The 24,617-nt window shown below is 40.1% G+C and overlaps 1 protein-coding gene across 4 annotated transcripts in view; it reads right to left on the bottom strand.

The window, feature by feature from the left end:
- PRLR (prolactin receptor) overlaps nt 1-24,617 on the bottom strand; it is a 141,892-nt gene that overhangs the window by 42,228 nt on the left and 75,047 nt on the right. For 3 of the 4 annotated variants that reach the window (XM_054688399.1, XM_054688401.1, XM_054688400.1), the window contains exon 2: nt 1,251-1,312. The exons of the other annotated variant lie outside the window; for it this stretch is intronic. The gene's annotated coding sequence lies outside the window, so the exon portion shown is untranslated. The remainder of the gene's footprint in view (nt 1-1,250; nt 1,313-24,617) is intronic. 4 annotated transcript variants of the gene reach the window in all.

The raw sequence follows: 24,617 nt of genomic DNA, 5'->3' as shown, positions 1-24,617 counted from the left end.
TTATTGTTACTACTAGGGGGGAATTTTTTGCTCCTTGGAATCTTGAGCAATGTCTGGAGACATTGCTGGCTGTTAAGCGCGGACTGGGGGTAGTGTCCTACTGGCACCTAGTGGGTAGAGACCAGAGATGCTGCTGTGCATCCTATGATGCACAGAGCAGCCCCACAACAAAGAATTATCTAGTCCACGATGTCAACAGCTCTAAAGCTGAGGAATTCTGGTGATCCAGGGAGCCCAGGGTTGAGTCCTACCACAGAAGTAGCAGAGGGTTCTCAAAGAACTATCACTTTTTCAATGTTGAAAGGCTGTGAAATATCCTGGGCTGGCCCTAGGAAGTCCCAGGGGTGATTTTGGTAGAATCCTTTTCTCCTCATGACCTAGTTTCAGTTTCATGTCTTTGAGTCACATCCTCTGAAAGAGAGGGCGTACATCCTCAGGGTCACCGATGTCAAGTTAGCCGCAGTGGGTATAGGCCACATTTTATTTTAATATAGAAATAAGTCATAAGACTTGATTTTCCATCTGTAAAATGCAGCCATAATATTCTGACCTATTAGCTGGATCTGGCTTCTTTGGGAGATGGATGGCAGCATGGTATGTGAGTTGACGTGAAGGGGGAAATGGAAGTTAAGTACTTCTATTCAACTTCAGCTCCAAAATGGCAATGAGATAATGTAGGTGGGGAGAAGCAGCTTCTGAGATCCAAGCCAGTACACTGTGACTGGGTGCAGTGGGTCAAGGCACCATGGAATGGTTTTCCTTGTCCATGGCACAGGGGGAGATTAGAGCCAGTCATATATGAGTTTTTCCATGAAGTCTGTCAGTGGGTCAGGAGGCAGGAGACCCACAGAAGTGACGATATTAGGGGCAGAGGAGGCACAGAAAATTGTGGCAAAAAGTTGTGTAAAGATGCTTGGGAATATAAAAGCAACCCCCTTTTTTTTTTGTCTACTTTTTTTGTTAAAACCTCTCAAGTACAGAAAAATGTAAGGAGAAAATAAAAATACCCCATAATTGCACAACGAGGAAATATCAACCTTTAATGGTTTTGGTATTTTCTTTGAGAAAAACAGAGATGGGTTTTCTGAGGAGAACAGTCTGGGAGATTGAAAGAGACCATGTGGAGGTTGTGAATTATTCTCTGTGCAGATAATTGCGTCCCTGACCTTGCTTGGAGGACACAGAATATGACACAACTGTCCTACTGTGTGACAGAGTGTGACAGAGGGCACGTGATCAAGTCCCCTTACCTTCAGGGTTCCTGTGGAAAGCATCTTTAGTGTTTGCCTCCATGAATAGAAGAGTTCTTCAGCTGAAAGAGGAAATGACTCATTTTAGCTCAAAGATAACAGAACAGGAGATGCCACTTCTGACTCATTTTGCAGCACTAGCATGACTGAGAATCACTGCACTTCAGTGACAGGTAGAAGACAGCTTTTTCTTCTTTTTTTTTTTTTTTTAATGAAGTAACACCGAAATACAGCATTCTAGAAGTTTCAGGGGTGCATCTTTAAAAACCAGTGCGTGGCTATGATGCACTACACACAGTTCACTGCAAATAGTGCAAGTGCAGCCTTCGTTATACAATGGTTTCCTTTCACCCGATTTGTCTGTTCCTTCTCCTCTTTCCCCTCTGGCAGCCACTGACTGGCCTTATAGTCTAAACGTTTATTTTTGTTTTGTTTAGTTCCTCCATGTGTTTGTTTTCTCATTTATGCCACGCAGAAGTGAAACCATGCAGTGTTTATTTTAAACTTATAGGAAATTTACAAAAATAGTAAAAAATGATAAATCCCATATGCTTTCACTCAGATACCCTAATAGGTGGTGAATACCCTAATGTGTGGTTAGTATTTTACCACTTTTGGTTGATCATTCTTTTCTCTATGCACAGATTACTATTTTTTGAGTCACTTGAGAAGAAGTTGCAGGTGCAGTTGAAGATGCCTCTCAACCCCGAAATATTTCAGATTGTTTTCCTATGAACAAGGACATTCGCTGATGTAATTACACTATAATGCTTAAAGTCAGAAGAATAACATTGATAGGGCACGGTTATCTCCGTGATCTGGTTTTCACATCTTAGGCAAGCATGCCCTGTCATCCTAATGGGGATTAGATTTTCTGAAATCTGGCTCTGGGAACTTGAATGCAATTCATTGATAAATCCTGTCTTGACCATGGCAACTCAATGTGGAGCTTTGTGTTTGATTCCATCTTGTGGGCACACTCAAGCCTTGCCAGAGATGGCTTTCTGAAGACCAAATAATCTTGTGAGGAAGGAATTGTTCATTAACCTCATATTGATGGGGCTATACCCATTAGGACTGGTGATTCCCATTCAGTCTGGCTCTAGGTTTTAGATAAGACATTTTAAACTCTGAGGACTGACTGGTGCAGGTCCTTGAGACATGAAGTGACAGTTGCTAGTAGGATTAGAACAAAAATGATTTCCCCACTTAAGCATGAAACAGGCCACATTTGTCTGCAGCTACAGTTTTAAATTTGCTTTGATATATGGACAGCGATTCTTCGGTGTCCAATTTTGTTTTGCACATTACATGCAAAACCAAATAATTTATCTAGAGTGGCAGATTTAACAGTGCTTTCAAATAGTATCAATGACTTCAAAATCCAGAATCCTAAGGCTTATGGCTTGAAGAATTGAGGGCTGGATATTTTCTTATTCTGATGGAAGAGGAAGTGACAGGCAGGAAGCTGTGAACACCTGTCAGTGATGTCATGCCATTGAGAACATCTTTCTAATACACCCCACTTTCTCAACATGACCACTACTGGCATAATGAATGGAAGACCAGACACCTTTGCAATAAAAAGCTCTGATGTGAGGGCAGTCATTTGGGCATAAAATAGCCAGCCCCAAGGCATTTGGTAATGAGCTGTCTGGTGAATCTGGAGCTTATAACACAAATGTCTGGGGCAGCTTTCTCAGAAGCCAGCAATTTTCCTCCATAGGTTGCAGTGAAGCTGAATTTTTCATTTTGAAAACGTCGAACATTCTAGAATTCATTTTAGATTCTAGGAATCATTTCAGGACTTCAAGCACTCTCTTTGATAATGTCCTAACTCTGTTTAGAACAATTCCTGCTCTGCTTTATTTACTTCTCAAATAAAATCCAGACTCTTTTTATATTCCTGTGGGAAACCCTGAGGGCTCAGCAGAAACCAGGAAAGGATGTGGAGGGCTTGGAGCTCAGGAGGAAGGCTGTGTTGGGGTTGAAAATTCTGGAACAATGCGGACATTGAAGGAGACCACTCGTTTCTGCAGTCCACCTTACACGTACTGAGCACCAGGCCTTGGGCTCACTTCATTCATTCATCTGTTTATTGACTTGGCATTTGAAAATTGCCTGATACACTGTTTAACCCTTGTCATTCTATGGCCCAAATCTCACTCATATACTTATTCTTCCCAGTACCCTGTGGAGCTGACTCCAATGGCTCTCTTGTTCTCCAGCTTCAGGTTGAGTTCCACCCCTAGCCCCAAGTAGATGGGAGAAGAGCACATAGGGGTGTCTTTTTCCCTCCCTCTTGGCTTCTTCCTGACTTGCTGCTAACAGTGGCTGTGTCTCCACTGCAATAGTCCCAGCTATCACTGGGCCGCAGCAAACTCCCTCCTTCTCCATATTCCCCTTTTGCAGCAAAGGTGGTGACAAATCTCTATGTTAGTTCTCTCCACCCTCCCACATGTATGTAAAGTATCTGTCAGTTCTCTTAAAGTCCTACCTGAGTATGCCATCTTTTTCCTGCCTGACCTTGACTGACACAATCCTTGAATATATGCTGAATTGCTTTCTGATTGCTTCAGAAAGGCTGGAAAGAAGTAAAGTTTCTAACACTAAGTTACTCTAATACATGATTTAACAGAAGTTTCTGGGGAAAAAAGGTCTCAAAGATTTAGTCACCTATACCTTCCTGAACTGTGTCTCAGAAAAAGACTGAAGTGGATCTTGGGCCACATAATAGTAAGCATGAAGTCCAGAGCAAGGGAGGTGAAAATGGTGCTTAATCCTACCTCTATTAACTCCTACTTAGAGTTCTAGGCACAACTGTGGGCTTCCCTTTAAAAGGAGACATGTAAGCTGTCTTTAAGTGTTTGAAGTTCTTAACATATAGCAAAGATCAAAAGGCTTTTTCTTCAGGGACCAAATAGTAAATATTTTTTGGTGTGTGGTCTAGTCCATATATTGAAACTACTCTGAAAAACAACTACAGATAATATGTAAATGAATAGGCTTGACTGCGCACCAATAAAACTTTATTTACAAAAATAAATTGTGGGCTGGGTTTGGTCTGCAGGTCTTACTTTGCTGACTTCTGACATAAAGGGAAAAAAAGGATTTATCTTGAGTATGTCCAGAAGGCAGGACTTGATCAATGTGCAAAAATCATGGGGAGGAAGAGTTGTGTTAGTTTTAAGGATGATCTTTCCAAAGGTGATTACTGTTCTCAAACAGAATGAGCTATTTTATGAGGGAGTGTTTTTTTTTTATTATTATTTTTTTAAGTGTTCAAGGAAAGACTGCTGTAGAATAATTTTTGGCAATGCACGGAGAGTAAATTAGACCATGTGGGAGGTAATAATGACTCCAACTTAATGTATACTCAGCATAGTACTGCACGCATAGTGAATAGTCTAGATTCTGTGTTTCTCGGGTAGAGGGACTGTCTCCTAAAAGTCTATATAGTGCTTTAATCATGGTAGATGTGACCAATAATGCTTTGTCAATTTGACTCTGTAAAATCTTGCTGAAAGATTTACTAGCCTATTTTTTCTCTAGTATAGTGATCATACTAATCATATTAAGCAAATTACTTCTAAATAACCTTCAGTATTTGAGGATTTTCACTGAAAAAATGGACATAATAGACAACATTGACCAAATTCTAAAAATATTCTGGCAACAACAAATATTCTGGTAACATAAGTACTATACTTATGTTATTTTATTTAATTTTCCCTCCAAAAACTCTTAGATAACCACTTGTATTGTCTCCATTTTATTGATGAAGAAGTTGAAGGTCAAAGCAGTTTCATGGCTGGGAAGTAACATACTCAAAATTCAAATTGGGATCTCTTGATGCCAAAGACTATGGTTCAACAACAACTCCATCCCGCTTCTCATTCCTTCCTTCTTCAGTATCATTAAATACTAATTGGGTTCCTGCTATTTCCAAGCACTATTTTAGATTTTAGGCTGAAGATTGAGTGATTACAAACAGATCAAGTTCATGCTCTGAATGAACTTACATTCTGGGTGGCACACAGTGGAGGAGGTAAACACACCATTAACAAATGAGAAGATATTAAAAGGTAATTCATCACAAGACACAGAAATTAGAAAGATCATAAATAGCTATTGTCCATGTCCAAGCTTCAGGTGTAGTGATAACTAAGGAATTGCCTATGCTTTTTCTTGTTTACCAACATTAGCCCAAGTTTAGTCTTTAGCCCTGACAAATTGTCAGCTATGTCCAGAAATTCAGAAGGAAGCTTCGTGCATTCTGGCAATTGATACAGATCACTATGGCAACTTGTAGCTGGATGTGAGAAGTCCTTGAAGGGAAAATCACCCCATAAAGCATTCAGGAATCATTCTTGATGGGCAGGTCAAATGTGAGCATCATCAAACTGGGAGACCAGAGGCAACAGATGGGAAGGGGAGGAAATAGGCAGTTCAGTTGACACAAAAACTAAAGGAGAGGAAATTACTCTTGGCAATACTCCAGTTCCCCCTTTCCTGTTACACCAAAACATGAAAAGCCTAAGTTCTATCTCCTGATCCCAAGTGTCAAAAAAAAAATCCTTATTTATAACAAATGCCATAGAGAGTTTCTGACCCCTGACAAGGCAGAGGCAAACACAGCTACTTGAGTCAAGGGAATGAACATTGTTTAGAAGGAGTGGCGCTACTATAGTACCCAGGAGTGGAAGGAATCAAAGGAATATTCCAGAACCTTGATTGAAATTGAGACTATGAGACAGAACAACAGCACTACGGGTCAAACAAGGTAAACCAAATGAATTGTCAGGTTCAACAGGCAAGTGTTGACTGGGAATTGGAGACAGAGCCCAGAACATACACAAAACCAGGGAAGACATGAAATAACCCAGTATCTTGTTTTGTCTTTTTGGGTGCCAGCTGTAAGGGGTGGCTACGCTAAAGGCACAGGATAGGAACTGACCAAAAAAAAAAGTCCCTCTGCCTATGTCCACTGCTTATAGTAGTGATGCTTCAGCAATTCTAGAATTCTTTTCATTAAAAGATTGCAAAGTGATTTTCAGACTAGTGAGTACTTATAGCCTCCAACAAGCATTAGATTAGCATTAGACTGTGCTAACTGTGCTCATAGAAAAGTGGCTGGAAAACAGAAGGATAATAGTTACCATGTAGTGACTTCCAAACACTGCTTTTAAGTACTTCATTGCATTGTTTGATCTGATCTCCACAAGTTTCTTTAGAAAATCAATCTCCTTAATAGACAGTAAATTAAAAAATGATTAAAATCATATATAACATGGGTGTAACCTATAAAATTCATTCATTCATTCGTTCATTCATGAATTCTTTTTTTTTTTTTTTGTGGAACCCTCGCCAGTGGCCGGGGAACAAACTGGCGCTGCAGAGGCTGTGGGCAGCCTCGCAACCCAGCGCTCAACCGCTGCGCCACCAGGGGAGGCCCCTCACTCATGAATTTCTTAAGCCATTGGCTGTTGAACACCTAATATGGTTTGGGTTATGCTTAGGGTTGGTGCACGGATGATTTCATTGATTTTTTTGTGTTGTTGTTCAACAGAAAAGCAGTAATGGAAGGAAAGGATTGTAGGTCAGAAAATCTAAGCTCTTTTTTTTTCCCCCCAGTTCTACCTCTTACTGGTCCTGTGTTAAACAAGGAACTTGGACGACTTGATGCCTGCAGGCTTTTAGAATTGAATATTATTCAGTGGCTTTATTGTACATTTATAATGATTATTCACTTATATTCTATCATTATACTTTCCTACTCCCATGCGCTGAATCATAATATTTATTATGAGACTTTAGAGGTAGATATTTGCCAGGGGTTTGAACCAAGTTTCTCTGTTCTTTCCACTGGAATTCTCTGCCTTCCACGCATGAGCTCTGACTTAATTTCCAGATGAATTCTAAGAGAGATGAGTGAAGATGTCAGAGGGAAGGGAAGAGAGAGAAGACACAGAAGCAAGGAGAAGCTGAGAGTGAGAAAGAAGATGTGCCAACTCTCAGGGGTTTGCGCGCTGCCTCTGAAACCATTTGGGACTAATATAATGACTCAGAAACTGTATCTATCCAAAGGCAGAAGAAGAGAGGTCTTCTAATTGAAAGCCATTACCTGGAGGCAGATTCAAGTTTTAAAAAGGAGAGTGAAATACTTTGCTGGACATTCTACTTGCCCATTATTGAGCAGAAATACAATGGGTATGTCATGGTATAAGGCCTGGCTTTAAGAAGAATAACTTTTTTTTTTTAAATAGAGGCATGTTTGATTTATTTATTTGTTTGTTTGTTTGTTTGTTTGTTTGTTTATACATGCACTGGGTACAGTCAGAAGCGCAGGAGGGTGAGAGAATTCACCAGAGCCAGAGGGGAGAGCAGAGCAGGCAGACTGACGAAGTACACTGCTGAGGGGAGCAGCGGGCGGCAGGAGAGGTCTGCGCGCCATGTGGGATCCTCCTCCGGTGGCCGGGGAGCAGCCGGGGATTGAACCGGCGCCGCAGAGGCTGCGGGCAGCTCCGCAACCCAGCCCTCAACCGCTGTGCCACCGGGGAGGCCCCAAGAAGAATAACTTTTTAATGATTATCATGTTCCAGGGATGAAATGGGTCACAGTGGGTGGAGATGAGCTGCGGATACTTAAGCAGAGAATTTATGAGTGCTTAGGATCAAGGTTGGAGGCTAGTAAGAGGACTTTTGATGCTATAATGCTATGATTCTTAGAGACTGGAGGCTTACAATTTAAGATATAGTCTACAATTCCTACTCCAGAGTTTAGATATTATGGCAATCATCTGCTGGGAAAATTCAAGGTCCTTTTCCAGAAACATATTCAGGCCAAGTTCCTCAACTCATTTCTTTCCAAGAAGTTTTTTGTATGGATTGTTGGCAGAAGGTCCACCCTGTCCTCCTGGCCTTGGCGTTCCTTACCTCTCATTCTTGACAAATATCCAGGGTGGAAACTTCTCTGGAGACCACAGTTGACACTAAAGTTGGACCAAGTCACAGAAACTCTAATCCTCCCAGTCAATAGATTGACTGCATTTGTGCAGTGCTCTTATTTTCCAAAGTATTTCTCATCTGCTAACATTATCAGGAACATGTAGGTCACTGGGTTTTGTCTCATGGTAATAACTTTGAGAGAATGTGCTTTGTTAACAGTGAAACACTATCAAAGTTTAGGAGTTTTATTATAGTTATAATCTGCCCAAGGTCACAGTACTGGTTATTAACAAAGTTATATCTAAAGCGGGATATTTCAAATCCTTTTGGGAATGAATATAAAGTAAATAGACTATTGCTGATTAATTAAAAAGAACCAAAGTCCAGTTCTTAATAACTAGCAGAGAAGGGTAGAGGTCAGAGCTGTGTATCAGAAGCACATCAGTGCCAAATCAGGAATGACTCAAAAATAGAGTGGTTCCAGTGTGTTCTAGTTCAATGAATAGCCGTGGCATGAACATGAATCTTGCACACATTGGCCAATGGTTGTCTTGAGCAGGACAATCATAGCTTGGACTTGGGGATGAAGTGGCCATCAGCAGTGAATATGAACCAAAGGACCTTCTGTTTCTTTTAGCCCAGAAGCTGCAAAAAGGTGAGAGGTATCTGCAGGTTACGCTTATCCCCCTAATTAAAAGGCCAACAAAAATCAACCTTCAATGAAAAGAGATTGTCCAGCATTTTCAAGGAATTGCTTTTAAAAAGTAATCTGCTATTGAATGCAATAGTAAGGACATTCTTTAAATGTTACCCTTATCCCAATTTCTAAATCCCCATGAGGGGGGTTTATAAAAAACTTCTTTAAGTATTTGAAGCCACTAATTCTGTTAGTGAGGAAAGAACATGCTTTTTTAATTAAAATAGCAGATTGTTATGATGGGTGATTTGAGTCAAGAACACCTTTTTACCTAGAAATATAAGAGAATATTTCCTGGTTTTAGTACCCAAGGTTTAGGATTATTTAGGATTAGTTGTTAAAATCTTTCCGATGTTAAATGGTTTAACCAGGGAGACTGTTTAGAGAGTGATGTTAGGAGAAAAATCTATTTTAGCTTTTCTGTTACTTTAGCCGTTTGGGGACCATCTAAATGCTATATATCTCTGGCCTTGAACCATTTTGTCCCTCCCTCTTGGGGCATCACAGCTTAATGACCCTTGTGGGGTAGCGAATAATGAGCGGTGTAAATGCTGCCACTGCTGTTTTTCAATGTAATTGTTTGTCTGACCATCAGCTGTTGCCTTTTTATAGGGGTAGTTAAACATTGCAGACTGACAAATTGTATTTCTGTTTATTCTTCTCCTTCCAAGGCTAACTTAAAAGTACTACTGGTGGGCAAGGGGTGACAGTAATGGGAACATCTTTAACCATTAATTTGAGAACTGAACTGTCAACACGGGTATAACGGCCTGATCCCCTGGCTGGTGGAAATGAGTCGATGTGCTGTCGGTAGCCTGAGAACACCACATGCAGTTTTTTAGACCCTATATACATCAGCGGGTCTGGCTCCCCGGATTTGGGAGGACCTAGTGTCTAGTGGGATAATTTGCTTTACTTTCAGTCTAAGCTTCATACTTGTTTCCACAGCTTCATCCCAGGATTTTACTCCTGGTTTCTCCACCAGGGTCTTGGCGATCTCATTTGGCAAAGTAACCAAATTGCATCAATCATTCATTTTTATTAAAACAAATTTTGAGGGTGTGATTATGGCTATTTCTAAGTATATAGCATATTATTGACTAGCCTGATTTTTTTTTTTTTTTTTTTTTTTTTTTTTTTTTTTGCATATAGGCTGCCAGGTCCACTGTATGTGTGAGGGATTTTGAACCAGGCCAAAAGGAATATAAACGTGCCACATTCTAGCCTGTGACCTTGTGGCAGATATTTAAGTTCCTTACTTTTCAGTCCATCTCCAAAGTGGGAATACCTTTAGATATCTCTTTGGATTGTTTTGAGCACTTGATGCACAGTATCCAGGAAATAGCAAGTAAATACTAATGTTAAAGAAATTAACTATTAAATTGATTGCACTTTTGTTCCATGCCAGGAATTATGGGACTCCTCAAAGCATCTCTAGGAAATAAGAGCTGTTTTTAGCCTCACTTTGCTGATGAGAACAAGAAAGAGACAGATTAAGTACTACCCCAACACCCCAAAGTTAGGAAATGCCTGTCTGCCAACTATTCCTCGTGAAAGAAGAGTAGGCAGCAAGTCTTTGTCACCTTGAGTAAGAACTGCCTGGATGTGGATTCCAGGGCAACTCCTGTGCCCCATGGAATCCTTTCTGCTCCCTCTCCTCCTCTTTCCTGTGCCTCCTCATTCGTCTCTATGCCAGAATCAGGAAAAGACAGAAACTGACACAACAAATAGGACAGAGCTGACCAGCAATAGAACATGACCTCAAACAACCATAAACTTGTTGAACACACAAAGGCAGGGGCTATTTTGCATGTGCACATCATTAAAAAGATTTCATATGCTATACAGTTATTTTTTTTAGACGGAAGGACATAACATTCTTATACAAAGACTCTATTAACACAACTGGAAAACACAAATATAAATATAATGACTTTATTATGCTATTATCTTTCGGTGATCCTGCAGACATCCACCCTCCACAAAGTTACAAAAAATGATTTTTGTTATCAATTGTAGATTCTTTTAAATCTAAGATAATAAGATCAGTAACTTACATTAATCCACACAGTGAAAAGGTGCTCAACTCAGATTACAGACCATAGCCATTTGCTCTTTTAATTACAACATTAGTGTGCTGTCCATCAACTGATAAAGGGATAACCAAAATGTGGTCATCCTTATAATGGAATATTATTTGGCAATAAAAAAGGATGAAGCATTGATCGATGGATGCTACAACACAGACAAACCTCGAAAGCATCATCTTAAGTGAAAGAAACCAGTCATGAAAGTCATATATGCCATGATTCAATTTATATTAATTGTCCAGCGAAAGCAAATTTACAGTGACAGAAAAGAGATTAATGGTTGCCAGGGTCTGGGGGTGGGGGAGAAAGGAGATTAGGGAGTGGTTGCTAATGTGTACTAAGTTACTTCTCTGGCTGATGAAATGTTTTAAAATTATATGAAGATGACTGCATAACTCTAAATATATTAACAACCACAGAATTGGGTGGTTTAAAGAGGTGAACTTTATGGTTTATAAATTATATTACATTACAACAAGCCGTGTAAAAGAGAAACTAGTGTGTTATTTCCTCTACCTGAAAAAATGATAATAGATATTCTTTAGTGTTCAGGTGTCCTGATCATTAACAATAGTCTTTGAAACAACAGTGATGAACATGAAAGCATTTATTTCCTATCCCCTGCCCTTGTCTCCCAAGGGTCTTGGTAATTATCTTGTCCTCACTGTTATTTATTTCAATTATTTAATATTTTGTTCTATAATTGTCCTCATTATTTGCTGATATGCAGTAATGTTCGTTCAAGTTTATTCACTCATTCATTCGTTCAGCTATTTATTTGCAGTCACTCTGGTTTACACACTGCATATGATTCAGAGGAATACGTTCAATCATCACCACACCTCATCCACCCCAGCAGCCATATCCCTTTATCACATATCTCCGGGCTCACTAACCATTTGTTTCTACCCCTACTTGTAGCTTCTATTCCATCCTCACTTTTAACTGGTCCATCGAGTATTTGACTGCTGGGAAGTCAGAGGTACGGAGATATCGGTCCTCTATTTATGAAGAACAGCTTTCAGTCCAAGCCTCATGTCTGTTTCCTCCTCTGGCCCCTTCCCTGTGGTGTCTTTCTTTCCCTCCACAAGCTCTCTCCTGGGGACCCAGCCTTGCACATCACAGCTGACCCAGAACAGGACCTCTGTGGTTCCAGATCATAAAAGGAACCAGAGCCAATTGTTAATGAAGACAAAGCATTATAGACAGAAACTGGTGAGGGAAAAACAAGAGGGTTTCATATTCTCTCCCTCTGGGTAAGAGTGGCGGGAATGTAGACAGATTTCATTGCCAAAAATGTGGCCACAACAGGGGTTAGATAGGAATTGGGATGCCAGCGGAGAGAACTCTGAACAATTATGACTACCACGTGGACATCAAGAGACAAAAATCATCTTCTTCATGTTCTTACTTTGCTCCATGTCCCACACATGCAACTAAGGCAGTGGCAAAGTGTATTTTTTGTGTAGAAATCCCCATCCAGTCTCTAAATATTGTCTTATTCTCCCCCACCGCTGTCCTGCATGTCAGAATGGGGGGTGCAGAGATGGAACTCTCCTCTCCAGTTCCTATATTTTATGATGATTTCATCACTTGATAAGCCGAGATCTTCTCCCCACTGTTAATGTCTTGCCCCTTCCTTCTCTTTTTCTTTCCTTCACCTTCCATTCTTGCCGATGATCAAGAAATTTAACTCCCTTTCACTTTCTCCTGACCTACCCTACAAGGTGCCACACATTGGGGTGAGAGCGGATATGGGGTTTGGGTTCAACAAACACACTTTCACTGTCCCCCTTCTCTAGCAATGTGATCCTCACCCAGAGAGAGAAGAGAGCAAGAGAGCAAGAGAGCCTTGTGACCCAGGAATATTGCCAGGAATCCAGAAGCTTGGTGACTTACCCTGGGCATGTTTCAAGCCAGGCAGAGACCGGAGGCTTGCTCAGAACACAGGGCGAAGGCCCAGAGCTTGCTTGATTTAAGAAGGGTGCCTGGAGGGAGTGTTCCAGAGAGCAGTCTGTGCAGCTCTGATGAGCACAAACCTGTTTGCTGATTATGCCTTGGCAAACTGACCCTGGAAGTAGATTAATATTTACTATGCAATAATATCAGGCCTGCACTGCCCTCCTTCCCCATTGCAAAAAATCAAACCAAACCTAAACTAGTAATTGGATAACGTGCTTAGGAAGGTGGTTGGATGTGTTTGTTTTGGCATGATTTGGTTCACAGCTCACCTGCACAAAATGGCTGGATTCAGAGCAGCTGTGGGTTCCCAGCAAGGCGGAGAGAATAAGCCAGGTGGACGGGGAAGGACTGAGGAGAAGCCAAGGCAGCGAGGTCAAGCTCCTGGAGGTGAGTGGTAAATCCCGAGCAGCCCTTTCCACTCAAGCTCAAGTCCACTTTGCCATGACTGGGTGGCTGCAACCTGACACTTGGGTTCTGTGGGGCATGTCACACAGGCTGGGTCATGCATTTCTGATGGGGGTGGTCCTGGCCTAGAACCGAAGGCCAGGGAATGCCAAGCATGGCAGCCATCAACACAAGCTAGGAGAGATGAGAGAGGTCTCAACCCAGATTTTCAAAGGGATCATGACCCCATGGAAATCTCAACTCCAGACTTCTAGCCTCCAGAACTGTGAAAAGATAAATTTCCACTTTTTATTATTTTTTTCCAAGACTTATTTGTGCATACAGAACTGAGGTGTAGGCCCAAGGTGGGGGGTGGTGAGAGGATTCACCAGAGACAGAATGGGGAGCAGAACAGTCAGGTCGATGGAAACACACTGCTGAGGGGAGCAGTGGGCGAGTCAGGAGAGGTCTGCCGTGCCATGTGGGTTAGCTCCCTGGCAGGGGATCGAACTCATGTTGCAGTGGCTGGTGATAGATTGATAGCTCTGAGACGTAACCCCTGAGCCACAAGGAGGCCCCAAACTATTTCAACATGTATTAGCAAGTATGACTATATCATTATTTAAACATGGTGTTATTTTCATATTACATAACAAAATTAATAACAGGTATCATCTCATGTGGATCTGGTTACATCTTGTAATTCCAAATAGGAAACAAATTGGTGAGTCTATAAATTCGTATGTTGGAAGGGACCTCAGATAATCAACTTCTATGATGGAAGGCTATATGTCTTATTTTTAAACATCACAGAGTATTAGTATTACGAGAGTAGTAGGATCTATGTGCATAATATGGGACTCTGGTGAAAACCCAGTCCCCCATGGGGACACTGAGGCTGTGAAAAGTGATGTAAAATGCCTGGTCTGTGGCAAGTGAGAGGCCAGGCTAGGAAATGCATCCCATTCCTGTGCTCTCCAGTCCAAAGCAGACTGTCCCTTTGGGGGATGGTGATGCCACGGGCTTTCTTAAGAGCCAGATTGACTATTTAATTTAGAATTTATTGTCTCTGGATCACTAAACTCCCAATTAACTGCATTTTAAGTTTATTTCCTCTGTGGAAATTGAGACCAACTAGCCTGAATTTTCTTTGCACTAATTTGTCATGCTTTTGGAGACGATCATTAAGTTGTGTGTTAGACGAAGCAGTACTAAGTCTGACCCCTTCCTCTTGGGGTTGCTTTCTCTCCTTAGTATGAGCAGAAAAGTAGCTACAAGCCAACAAAAGACACAGTTGGCAGGAGCATGGAAAGGTCATGCTCTCATTTTTGCCAAGTGGTCATGAAAAAATGCCATTGAAATAGATTATACTCATATAAGCCCTATAGTGTTTTTGCTGTGTCTATTTAAAAAAAAAAAAGGCAACAGAACTCTGCATATGTGAAGATGGAAAAGAAATCAGGAGCTGAGACTGGGTGAGCTGAGATGGTGAGCTTTGCTTGAGGGGATCTGATGGCTACTCCTTTGCTCTATACTGACTCCATTGAACAAGGCAGTAAACTGGGTGGAAAATCCCCAGGCTTCAAAATTGCGTCTGAATGAAGGAAAACACCAAGTTACAAAGTTGAAGATTAAATTAATGCCTAAAATCAGCTGATAAGGCAATTGTTTTGACTACTGGATGCCAAAATGCTAGTCTGACTACTGTTTTGACTAAGTAAACTACCAGCTGGTTGCATTTTGGCAATAAATTAGAACATAACTTCAATTCACTGGGGGTTTAATTTAATTAACTGGAAACCAGGTTTTCTGTCACATTCCATGTTTTGATGAGAAGCTGACAAGAGAGCAATCCAGTAGTGGGGCTTTATTAAAACAAACTCCAAGACAGTGGTTCCAAAACCTGTTGCACACTGGAATATTTTGGGAATCTTTAAAAAAAAAACTGATTCTTGGTTCCACATGCCTCCCCACCCAACTCTGACTTAATGGTGTGAGGTGCCCCTGAACACTAGAATTCTATGTGTGACATAGCTTGAGAACCATCCTTGGGAGGTATTTCTTGTGGTTGTTATGATGTGTCCTAGTCACCCAAATTCTCTATACCACATTGTGTTGAAGGACCTTTTTTTACTTTGAATCTATTGACCCAAAGAAGAATAATTCATTTAAGATGACGTAAATAAAAATATAATTTCATGTGGTTTTTGAGTTCGACGTTATTTTTCCTTAGAGAGTTCTACTCTGCTGCCTTTAAAATTAAAAATTAGGAAAGAAACATTGCCTTGTTATTCAGTCATAAAACAAAATAATTCTGTTTCTGTGAGGTCAGCTGAGGGAAAAGCAACGGGATGAAGAGAGGGACAGAGAAGGGAGGGCAGTTCCTCAGAGCAGCTTCCTATCCCGGTGCCTTGGCTTCCTCAGTAAGTGCAGCAGTTCCAGCTGCCTTGTGCTATGGGTCTCTTGATTGAGTTTTATGTGAATTGGCTTCTGGTGAGAAATGAGAAGAACAAAGGTAGCAAGAGGGAGACACAGCTGCCTCCCCTTTATGATCTCTTCCACTTTATGGTCTGTTTCTGCTTCTGCATCTGTGTTTTTCTGTCTGGATCCTGTCAACCACTTGAGCCCTGACCCTTCTTCCTTCATCCCACTTGTTTGTAAGATGTGATTGGTGTGTGCCCCTACCAGTGCCCCTTCCTGAGGGAGACGGTGGCAGACGCCATGTTGATATTGGGCGCCATTTCTTCCCACTGGCCCTCTCCACCTCACCGTGGGTCTGACCAGTTATTGCAGAGTGTCTGAGGCCTATGGGTGTGTCCACTGTGAAAAGCTTGGCTCAAGCAAGGCAGAGCAGCAATTTCTTAGCTTGGGAATTTGAACTGGGCAATGTGACAAGAAAAACAAAGGGGCAGTAAGAGTAGAAGTAGAAAGATGGCAGAGTGGCCAAGATCCCCATGCCTGAAACACCCGGCAAAGCCAAGTGGTGGATGAGCACAACCAGGAGGCAGAGAAATGATCCATAGAAAGAACACAGAAACAAATATTTTGAAAATTTAACGGAAGTCCTATACTGCCCTTTCCACAACCTTGTCACATGCATATACAAGAAAATATATATAGGGCTTCCCGTGGTGGCGCAGTGGTTGAGCTCTGGGCTACGAGGCTGCCCGCAGCCTCTGCAGCGCTGGTTCGATCCCCGGCCGCCTGCGAGGGTCCCACAAAAAAAAAAAAAGAAAATATATACCACATGATGTTGTTTTCTTAAATGTTATTTCATTACAAAGTTAATGAGAATGAACAAATGGCTGCTGATGTTGGGCAAAGCATTCTTATTTGAGGACCTGCTTTTCTTATAAGTTGTTTCACTTATAATTGTAGTTTCTAGGAACCTTATCCGTGACATTGAGAACTTATTATATATCTCTCTCTTATCTATCTATCTATCTATCTATCTATCTATCTATCTATCTATCTATCTATCTGTCTATCTAATCATCTATCTACACACACACTCACACACACACACAGACAATATTTTGTAAGCACTTTTGGGAATTTATGAATTCCTTGATGCCAATCTGTGGGTCCCTTAAGGAGTCACAGAAACCAGTTTAAGAGATTGTAGTTTACAAAGCAAAGCCATTAATTTGCATTGGGAATAGTCAAAGAGATCAGGAGGCAGATTTCTAGAGCAGGGTTTCTCAACCTCAGTACTACGGACATTTTGCACAGTAGAGTGTTTTATTTGGGGGCTTTCCTGCACTGTGGTATGTTTAGTGAATGCCTGAGAAGCCAGCAGTTGTTTTATTTGCTACCATTATTTTAGTTACTATCCAAAAAAAAAAATTAAATCATGATATGCCCCCAATTTAAAATTGTATCCCAATAACAAAGATAATAAAATGTGTTTTTTAAAAGTTCATTATAGAATTGAAGATATATACTATAAAGAAGATAACCTGTCATCCTTTGTGCATAAAGAATGTTACCCACATAGGAACATAAAAAGAGAGATTTCCCTATGGGATCACAGATTAAGTTCATAACTGAAATATTAAAGAGAAAGAAGTGTCCATTACATTGTAAACTTTATTACTCATAGAATAATTTGCACTTGAGAGGTATTTTAATGGAAATGATGTTTCAAAGCTAGGTCTTGCCAAAGCCAATTTGGAAATTGGATTACACACACACACACACACACACACACACACACACGCCCTCTTGTATTGCATTTCAACAAACAGAAATAGATGGAATGGAGAAAAACTGTAGAATTAAAGCAAATGAATAAAAGTAGTAAAAACTGAAACATCACTAAAAATGTATAAAGCAGGAAAAAAAATAAAAGAACCTGAAAAACATTTTATTGGTGAAAATTGAACCATGAGCACTAAGAATATCGTTTTTAGCAAAAGAAGTATAAGGATTGATACATGAATTGAATTATAAATTCAAATTAATAACAAAATTTAAGTGAAATACTCCATCCCAATCTGTGAACATTATGGTTACTCAATATTCTAGTGAAAAGAAATATTATACTGTTAGGTTTATTACAGCCTGGAAGAACCAGAGACAACTCTTTAAAGAACTGATTTTATTTTATTCTTTTTTACACCACCAGGGTGGGAGGGGGTGCCTTATTAGTTCTATTCAACCTAATAAATGGAAAGAAATCCCTTTTGAACCTCTATTATTTTGCAGCCATTCACTTCAGACAATACTGCTTTTTCTCTGTTTTAAGACTATAATATTCTTTTGAATAGTTGTAAGAAAATAAATGACCTTCAAAGCCCAGTTTTATAATCAATTGTACGGTGGCATTTAGAATTAGACTGTGACCATTCACAGGAATCATTCATTCTTAAGGAAACAGAATAGGTAATACCTTGAACACTTCTTTGCCTGGTTCTCTCTTCTTTGGGTTATAACATGAATAATTCAATTCCTTTCAACAAAAGTGGTTACTTACTCTATATAAATGTGATTATCCTGGGGACTGAAAAAAAATATGCAAAATGTAGTTAGTTCTGACCTTGATAGACTTAGACCTTATTATGTGTGAGTGGGGCGGAAAAAAGGAAGAAAATGATGAAGAAATGAGTATAATGCCAAGCAGAAAACCAGGACTGTTTCCGTTCTGCTGGTTCTTACTGCTCTAGCATGCAGGCTGGTGACTGTTCTGATTGGTCGGTGGCTGTTGCAGACCTCTTTTAGAATACTTTGAATGTTACATTTGAACAACCTTCTGCAAATAATGCAAATTGCCTATCCGATACCCCTTGTCCCTTTCTTCTTTATCAAGACAACCCTCATTTTGTTTAGAGCATCAATGTAGCAACCCAGACTCTACACCTGGGGGTGGGACAGTGTGACACAGATTTTACTAAATGAGACTTAAGAAAATGCTGTTGATTTCTTTTGGGAAACCCTTTCAAAGAAAGTGATTCAACTAGTCCTTCATTTTTGCCCATTTTACTATGCCCTTTTCTTGCTGGGAGCATAGATGTAGAGATGGAGCAATTAATTATCTTGGAATCATGGATGGCCAGGAAGAAAGAGCAAAGGAGTAATGGTTCCTGGTGCCGTTGTTTGATTTATTTCAGCAATCATGGTTTGCTTTATCTCTGTATTCCTTAATGTGGAGAAAAATGAAACCCCTAATTTGCCTTAAGCTCCTGGTCATCAGGTTTGGAACGATACACAGTGAAATACAATTCCCTCAGATATGCTAAGTTTCAGTCTTGGGAAATGCCACATGAAGCTATGGAGTGAGGAAAGCATCATGAAATGGACATTTTAAAAGGTAGAATTTTAGAGGTGGAAGGAGCCACAAAAATCATCTTATTAAGTAAGTATCCTTATGACAATGAAAAGACTGAGACTAAACAAAGTAAACAGATATTTTTCCAAAATTTCACAGCTGGTTACTAGCAAAGTGAGACTAGAGGAATTCTCTTGCCATTGAAACACAATAGCATTCATGATGAAAAATTACAGAATCTTCACTAATTTGAATGGAGGAAAATCAATCTCAGCTGTATATAGAAATGTCTTCTGAGAAAGGGCTGGTAATTCAACCGAGGTCTGGTAAAGGAACCAGATGTTATACTTGACTCCTTAATTTCCAATCTTCTCCCTTCTCACACTCCAATTGGGATAAATTTCACCTTTTAAACCATCCTCCAGGGAGACTTCCATACCACATCTTCCACCCCCAGCCCCTAGTTAGGTGCCATGTTAGGTTTGTTCGTTATAACACTCACTACAATGCACAATCATTTTCTCTTTACTGGTCTGACCGCCACCATCCTTGAGAGGAATCATCATGTTTACCCGAGTGATTAGGTACATATTGCTTAGAACATTGTGTTTACTCAATAACCATTCACAAGCCAGACTTGGAAACTATTCCAACGCAGACCTGAAAAAAATGGCAATTCTCTACTCTTGAGTGTTTTCATTGGGAATGTAAATGTTTAAGTACAAATGACTTTTGGAAGCTTATACCAACCTGTGAGAAATATCATAAGCAAACAGGCTGGCAAAAGAAGATGTAAAGATGCAGACATTTTTCATAGAGATTAGCATATAAAGATTTGGAGGTAGGGCTGTTAAGAGCTTAGACTGAACAGAATATCAAAGAATTTGTGCTTTCTGAGATAGATTTTTCAGGTGAGTTTACATATGTACATACCAGGTCTACCTGGGAGCTTAGTGGAATATCATCAATCAATCATGGAGGAAATATTGAGGTTATGTTGGGCCCTTAGGGGGGTGGGAGGGAATAGAGGGAGGCGTTTGCTCTCATGGTACATCTCACACCAAAACAAAGAACAGGGTTGTAAAATTACTTAGTGAATTTAATAGTGAGAACATCTGAGTAATTAAAAGGAATACTCCGGAAGAACCATTCTCCCCATGCACCAGTTATCCACCTGATGCTTCTCCATGAAGCTTAAGAGATGTTTCTTGGAAGCCTTCTTTATACCTTCTGAATGCCAAGCGAGGGTTAACTGTTGAATTTGGCTCCAAAGCAAGTTCTAAATTTTTTGGAGTTAGGTGTTTGTTTACTTGTGCAAATCAGAAATAGATGGGCAGTTTAAGCAAAAAGTTCTGTTATGGTGGTGGAGTAGCAGAATGTTAAACCCCAATGGCATTGGGGTAGTGTTGAAAGCCCCAGCTATAGGAATCTTGACATCGCACAGCAAATGAATTACATAACCTTTCTCTGTCTCAGTTTCTTCATCTAGAAGCTGGAACAACAGTGGTAGCCCCCACAGACGGCTGGTGTGAGCATTAGGTATAATGCAATTCATGTAAAGTGCTTAACAGAGTGCTGGAATGTAATTTCAGTCAATAACATCAACATGATGAGGTGCATTTTAATAGCTTCTGCTATAGTTTGTCTGACCCAGCTAATAACAGCAAATGAAATGATTATTCACACTGGTGTTTGGGATCCAGGGTTGGTCAACTCTTTCAGTAAAGAGTCAGATAGTAAATATTTTCAACTTTGTGGGTTATACGATCTTTGTTGCAACTGTAAAACTATCTTGTACTGTGAAAGCAGCCATAGGCACTATGTAAAAGAATGGAACAATTGTGTTCCCAAAACACTTTCTTTTCAAAAATAGGCCTGAAATTTTATTTATAAAAACAGACAACAGGCAGGATTTGCAAAGCCCTCATTTAGATAATTGTATACTGCTTTTGTCAGACAAAGCTATCCTCTGGAAAAATAGGTAAATACTCTGATTTCTGCCTAAAATTCTTTTTCTTCCTTATTTGTATGATTGGCCCTTCCTGATCACCTTATGTAAATACTCTTATACACTCACATACACGTGCACACACACAGAGGCACGTGCACACACACACAGGCACGCACACCGTTTATTTACTTCATAGCACATAAGCTCACATTGTAGTATCTGACATAATTGTTTATTTATTTGTTTTTAATGTCTTCTCATTTGAATATAAACTCAAGGGGGGAAGGTCCCTGAATTCCCAGTGCCAACAATAGCAACTGATTGAACCAAAGCAACAGGTCAATAAATATTTGTTAAATGGATAAATAAAAGAATTACAGACCACGAAGAACTCAAACATTCTGACAGTTTACACATAAATTAAATGTTACTTTCAGTAAAACAGACTTAGGAATTCACTGATTGCTATGATAACTGAGCTCCATGTTTGTGGGCAATATGCCAAGTCTGTAGGAGACACTTGCTCTCTGAAGTCCATTGTCCAATCCTGCTCTTTTTCCAGCTAATCCGTTTACTCGCTGCTGGTGATTAATTAATCATGTATTTTGGAGAACATTTGAGTTCTCTCACTCTTCTCAATCCATTTCTATTTCAGTTACCCTTTTTTTCACATTCTCTTTTATCTTTTATATGATGTCACAGATTTTGGAAAAATTTGATGGTGGAATATAAAAATAATCTCTGAATCAGAAACTTGCATCTTTATCACTGCTCTGTGTTTAAGACTTGGTATTGTATCTGGCACATAGTAGGTGCTTAATATATCTTTGTAAATCAACAAGTGGATGCATTGTCATTGAGTTATTCTTGATCATTCTATTCTACAGCAAGAGTATGAGTGGAAAAAGCAGGGCTACCCAAAAATACAAATCAAAAAGAGAAGACTGTACTATATGTGTTGTGGGGCCCCCAGAAAGTGAGAAAAGGAGAATGTAAAATCAAATTTTGAGGCAATTTGACTTTGATTTTTGCAGCATTTACAAAAGCCAGACAGAGTTCCAGGAATAAAAAGAGCAATGGGAACACTGTGTCTCTCAAATTAGCATATGCATATTATTTACCAGCATGGTGAGGCAAGTAATGAATATATTAGAATAGTGCTCATCCCCTTTGTATTCGTGATATAATATCAGCACTGGCAAATCACCCAGGAATGAATACAAAGGGCTGTGGAAATCTAGTTCTCACATCAGCCTGATCCAGCAGCTACAGAAAATTGATTTTATAAATGTTATGCTGCTAACAGAGAAGCACAGGCTCTCTCTGACAGCACAGAAATACTTACCACCCCCTACCCCCCAAATCTACTGCTGGAGCTAGTTGCCCTGAGGGATAGTGAATGAAGACAGAATAAAGACAAGAGAAATGCTGTTCTTCAGGATCTGCCTCTCTGTTTGATAGGATCTGAGCAAGGAAAAATGGACAGCACCTAACTGATGTCAACTGAACTCTAAATGACAGTCTTCTTTCTTGGTTAGGGGAAGATGCGCCCCTAAATATATTAGAAACTTCTGATTGGGTGACTCTTTGGCAGATACCTATTCCTGCCCAATGCACTCAGTAGGAGCTTTTGTGGTCTGTTATATATCAGAGTTATCCACCTCATTTCTGTGCACCTGTGTGCTTTATATATCCCTTTATTGTTGCATTATTGCAACTTCGAAAAATGTGTTTGTCTTGCCCATTATCCGTATCTCAAAAAACAGAGGTCTTACGTCCTTTGGTATCTCCAAAACTTTGTGCTTAAGTAAGCATTGGGGACCATCTCAATGCCTCCCCCATGTGTATGACATCGTTATCAGTCCTCTTGAGAACTGCCCCACCCAAAGTGGGGCAGCACAGACACTGACATACTGTCAATGGCTTCGAAATGTGGAAATTTAATCCCCCTCTGTAGGAGAAGTGGAGACCTCCTAAAATGTAGGCTTAGAGTGATGAAAGTCAATCCAGTGCTTCTCTGAGGGTAGTGCTTCTGCCAGAGCAATTTCTTTTTTTTTTTTTTTTTTTTATAGAGGCATGTTTTTATTTATTTATTTGTTTGTTTGTTTTGTTTATACAAGCACTGGGTACAGTCAGAAGTGCAGGAGGGTGAGAGAATTCACCAGAGCCAGAGCGGGGAGCAGAGCAGGCAGAAGGACCGAAGTACACTGCTGAGGGGAGCAGCGGGCGGCAGGAGAGGTCTGCGCACCATGTGGGACCCTCCTCCAGTGGCCTGGGAGCAGCCGGGGATAGAACCGGCGCCGCAGAGGCTGTGGGCAGCTTCGCAACCCAGCGCTCAACCGCTGCGCCACCGGGGAGGCCCGGCCAGAGCAATTTCTTAATTAATCAAGCAAGCAAGCAAGTTTTTCAGCAAATCCAGAATGTGCACTTATTGTGCCTCCCCTACACCTTTGTGGAGCAATGCTGCTCATAAGTTTTTTGAAAGGAGATGGAGAAGAAGAAAGGATGAGGGAAGTGGAGATATCAACTGACCTGGGAACAGTTAAAAAATTCCAACCACCTCACTACACTCATATAACCCCTGCTTCCATCCCTCAGTTTCTGGAGACCCAGGAAGGGAACAGGTGTCAGGGAGGAGAGTAGGATGCTGAAGTGTGGCCCTCTTTCCAACACCATTCCATCTATCAAGACATTAAAAGTCAGTCCCTTTTGTCCAACCACAAGTCTATGATTTTCATTTTAGTTTTTACCTCACAATTTCTTATATCAACCCAGCTAGAAAGTACAGCAAAGATTTAATGCAGTCACAGTTGGGGATAGGGTAGGCGGGACAGCCACAGCTGGGAAATTGATCAAGTTTGTGATTAGTCCTGCTCCCAAGAAAACCCACTTTTCTTCTGACAGTTACCACATACATACATACATACACACATACATACACACATACATACATACATACATACAAATACACATGTACAGGGTATCTTTACATTTGTGAAGACTGGTAAGCTTTCAAAAATTTTAGGAGAAAGAAAAAGATGAACTTAAAAAGTATAGCTTTGGTTTATAAAACAGTATTTTGGACTCTTAGACACCAAACAAGTGAAATTGGTGATCTTTATCTACCACGATGTAACTAAAATTCTTGGAATTCAAAATGTTGGTTGCTTAGTAACTTTCCTTTTAGTATAATCATCATCCAATTTATATCCGATTGACCTTAAAAGAACTGAGATTTCATTAAAGGTTAAAGTTATCACCAGAATACCTATTGTCAGCTTTGCTTGTGGTTTTGATAATATCTCTGTTTATTCCTTTTGACTCAGCCAGATATGGTACCCTAGATCTGAGGGTTAACTGGTTGACCTAGTTTGGAAGATCTGAGGAAGTCATATAATTTTAGTAAATTTAAACCTAAAATATCAGTTTTCATCCAGCTTGTACATATAAGTAGTTTCATAGATTTATAATAGCTACAGATTAACTACATTTCTTGTAGATTTTTTATACAATTTCTAACGAGGATTCTTGTTTATTTGAGTGCACTTCAATAGTTGTGGATCTTTGCT

Source organism: Talpa occidentalis, unplaced genomic scaffold, assembly GCF_014898055.3.
Source record: "Talpa occidentalis isolate TD23 unplaced genomic scaffold, MPIMG_talOcc4v2.1 talOcc4.6, whole genome shotgun sequence".
NCBI lineage: Eukaryota > Metazoa > Chordata > Mammalia > Eulipotyphla > Talpidae > Talpa > Talpa occidentalis.
Note: the sequence above shows the minus strand (reverse complement) of the source record. Positions and strands in the feature narration are given on the sequence as shown.